The 3,862-nt window shown below is 42.8% G+C and overlaps 1 pseudogene; it reads right to left on the reverse strand.

Moving 5' to 3' along the window:
• Positions 1–2,989: 2,989 nt before the first annotated feature.
• Positions 2,990–3,637, reverse strand: LOC104248725 (ubiquitin-ribosomal protein eS31 fusion protein-like; annotated as a pseudogene).
• Between the last annotated feature and the right edge of the window lie 225 nt (positions 3,638–3,862).

The following is a 3,862-nucleotide window of genomic DNA, read 5'->3' on the forward strand; positions in this document are numbered from 1 at the left end:
AACGGACCCGAACCTGTGATTCGACGGTCCCGGAGCGTCCGTAGAAAAATATGGGACTTGGGCGTGTGACCGGAATTAAATTCCGAGGTCCCAAGCCCGAGAAATGAATTTTTGGTGTGAAATTGTTTTCTGAAATTAATTAAGGAAAATGAAGAAGAAAATTGATTAGAAAATTGTGGTATCGGGCTCGTATTTTGGTTCCGACGCCCGGTACGAGTCTTAAATATGTTTAAGCACTATCTGTAAAGTTTGGCTAAAAACGGACATCATATGACGTGTTTCGGACTAAAAATGGAGAGTTTGAGTTATGAAAGTTGAAGAAAGAAAATCATGTGTTTGAGGCTTGATCCTATGTATATGATGTTATTTTGGCGATTTGATCGCACGAGTAAGTCCGTAAGATGTTTTTAAGGTTGTATGCATGTTTGGTTTGGAGCCCCGAGGGCTCGGGTGAGTTTTGAATGGGGCCCGGGAGGTCTTGGACTTAGAAAAAAGAAAATATTCAGGTTCAGATGTTGCAGGCCCAGCGCGGCTGCGGCCATTTCCGCACGGTCCGCGCTGGCAGCCACGCGGCCGCGGTGCTTTTCTGTGCGGTCCGCGTGGTGGGGGTTCAGAGGGTCGACCAGCGCGGCCGCGCACCAAATCAGTGCGGTCCGCGCTGGGTGGGTTCAGAGAGAGCCCACTTCTTCCCTCCCTCGGCGCGGCCGCGGTACATTTCCGCGCGGTCCGCGCTGGCAGCCACGCGACCGCGGTGCATTTCTGCGCGGTCCGCGCCAGCCACCAGCATATATATAAATTCGGGATTTTCAGTCATTTTTTCCACTTTTCAAAAACCCAAAACCTAAGAGGCGATTTTCCAAACAACTTTTCTTCTTCAAAACGATTGGTAAGTGATTTCTAACTCATTTTCTTCACTTCTTAACATCTTTTAACATGATTTCAACTTCAAAACAAAGATTTTCATGGGGGAAATTGGGTGTTTTGGGTAGAACCTAGGTTTTCTACAAATTGAGGAGTTGGACCTCAATTTGGGGTCCGATTTCAAAACAAAGCATATATTTGGATTCGTGGGAGAATGGGTAACCGGGTTTTGGTCCGAACCTCGAGTTTCGACCACGTGGGTCCGGGGGTATTTTTGACCTTTTTGGGAAAAACCTTGAAAAAAATCTATTTTCATGCATTGGGGATGATTCATTTAGTAATTATTAATGTGATTAAGTAACTTATGACTAGATTCGAGCGGATTGGTGGTGGAATCAAGAGGTAAAGCTATACTAGAAGCGTGAGTTGAGTTTGGAGCATTCGAGGTAAGTGTTTGTTCTAACTTTGGCTTGAGGGAATAGGATTAGGATGATATTTGCTACTTGCTAATGTGGAGTACGGTGTATAGGCATGGTGACGGTTATCTATGCACCGGAGTCTAGCATGACCGTGAGTCTTGATTGCTTTTAATTCGAATAATGTGACACAAGCTCCTTGTTTATTTGATGAGTTTCATATAATGTGAACGGTTGAGGTAAAATTGTGATTGGTGTACTTTTGGAGCGTTAGCTTGAACATGAATGTTTTAGTTGAGGAAGAATGGATTTAAGAAGGAGAATGTGTTGTGAATACTCCCTTGCCGGGATGTGTAGACTGATATATATACTCTCCCCTGTCGGGATATTTTCGGGCTGTTAGCTGTACCCTTGTCGGGTTAAAGGTATTGAGTTGTTATTCTCCCCTGAAGGGGTCTACTATATGAAGTCAGATATTATGAACTATAATTGGGATCATGTGGCACGCCGTCCACTTATATATGATATTATGGGATCGTGTGGAACGCCGTCCACCTATATATGACATTATGGGATCGTGTGGCACGCCGTCCACTTATATATGATATTATGGGATCGTGTGGCACGCCGTCCACTTATATATGACATTATGGGATCGTGTGGCACGCCGTCCACTTATATATGATATTATGGGATCGTGTGGCACGCCGTCCACTTATATATGATATTATGGGATCGTGTGGCACGCCGTCCACTATATGTATATATATCATGGAAACCGGAGTTTCTTCTATTTATTTCCGATATTTCATTTTTATCTGTTACTCCCCGATAGCATGTCCCCTCCCAGCTTTACTTTGTATTATCTTGTTATTGTTTTCTTGCAATTGTTGTATATATATCTGTACAGGTTAATTGTGGTAAGTACTGTCTAGCCTCGTCACTACTTCGCCGGGGTTAGGCTAGGCACTTATCAGCACATGGGGTCGGTTGTGCTGATGCTATACTCTGTGCATTTTTGGTGCACAGATCAGGGAGCAGCTTACGGACCGCAGCAGTAGGACTTCTGGGAGCTATCTTCAGTCCAGGGACTCTCGAGGTAGCCTAGCTGGCGTTCGCCGGCCGAAGTCCCTCTCCATGTTTTTCGTTTGTCCATCTTGTATTAGACAAACATGATGTATTTCCTTTCAGACATTGTTTGTAGTATTCTGTAGTAGTCCATGAGCTAGTGACACCAGACCTTGGGTACTGGTGTGTATTAAACTTCCGCACTTTTGGTTTTCAGTCGCTTTAGATTTAAAGTCTTCCGCTTAGATTTTGTCTCGTTTATTTATTGTTTGAAAGAAAGCAGGAAAGGTGTTTTACATATTTGGCTTGCCTAGCTCCGATAGTAGGCGCTATCACGACACCCGATGGTGGGAAATCCGGGTCGTGACACATATCTACTATATCCCTAAGTTTTATTCTCCTGTTACACAACTGATATATTTGTGATAAAGTAATAAATTTCATTAAAAGAAGGGCCAAAAAAACAAAAAAACAAAAAAAACAAGCCAGATTATACCAAAAAGTAGAAAACCCTTACAAAATGATATGAATTGATAAATATTAAAAGCAAAACAGCTCAAACGATGAAAAACAACATGGTTAGCCATCCAAGCAAAATCATCACAGAAGCACAAAATGATCGCAAAAACAAAAGGGAAAACATATTTTAGCTGACAAAAATCCTTAATTTCATAAGCTGCAAACATAATCCCATAATTCAAATTCATTACATCTTCTCACAAACAAGACATTAGGAGAGTATAGGGCAAGAAATGCGGGGAAAAACTAGTGCTAAAGTAACAAGCAAAGTAACACTCATCTAATCACCACCAGCCTTCTGGTAAACATAGGTAAGCCCACATTTACCACAATAGTGCCTGTCAAAGTGGTTAGCCATGAAAGTCCCGGCACCACACTCAGCATTGGGACACTCCTTGCGGAGCCTCTGAACCTTACCAGAATCATCAACCTTGTAAAACTGGAGGACAGCGAGCTTAACCTTCTTCTTCTTGTGCTTAATCTTCTTTGGCTTAGTGTAAGTCTTCTTCTTACGCTTCTTTGCACCACCACGGAGGCGAAGGACAAGATGGAGGGTGGACTCCTTCTGGATGCTGTAGTCAGCTAGTGTTCGGCCATCCTCAAGCTGCTTACCTGCGAAAATCAACCGCTGGTGGTCCGGTGGAATGCCCTCCTTGTCCTGAATCTTAGCCTTAACATTGTCAATGGTGTCCTATGACTCTACCTCTAAGGTAATAGTCTTCCCCGTCAGGGTCTTCACGAATATCTGCATCTTTCCCAACTATGTGCACCAACTGAACAATTCAACAAACAAAACTGGAATCAACCATATAAATCAAGTGTACCCGTTACTTGATTACGCTCCATTAGGATCAAATGAAGAACAAATATTTCACCAATCAATGAATCAGGCCAAGTATTCCAATTCGGGACCGGATTAAACGAAGAACATATTTTAAGAATTATAAGAAACAATGATATGTGAAAATGGGGCCAGCTATATGAATTCTCCGTGACTA

This window comes from Nicotiana sylvestris, chromosome 10 (genome assembly GCF_000393655.2).
Source record: "Nicotiana sylvestris chromosome 10, ASM39365v2, whole genome shotgun sequence".
NCBI lineage: Eukaryota > Viridiplantae > Streptophyta > Magnoliopsida > Solanales > Solanaceae > Nicotiana > Nicotiana sylvestris.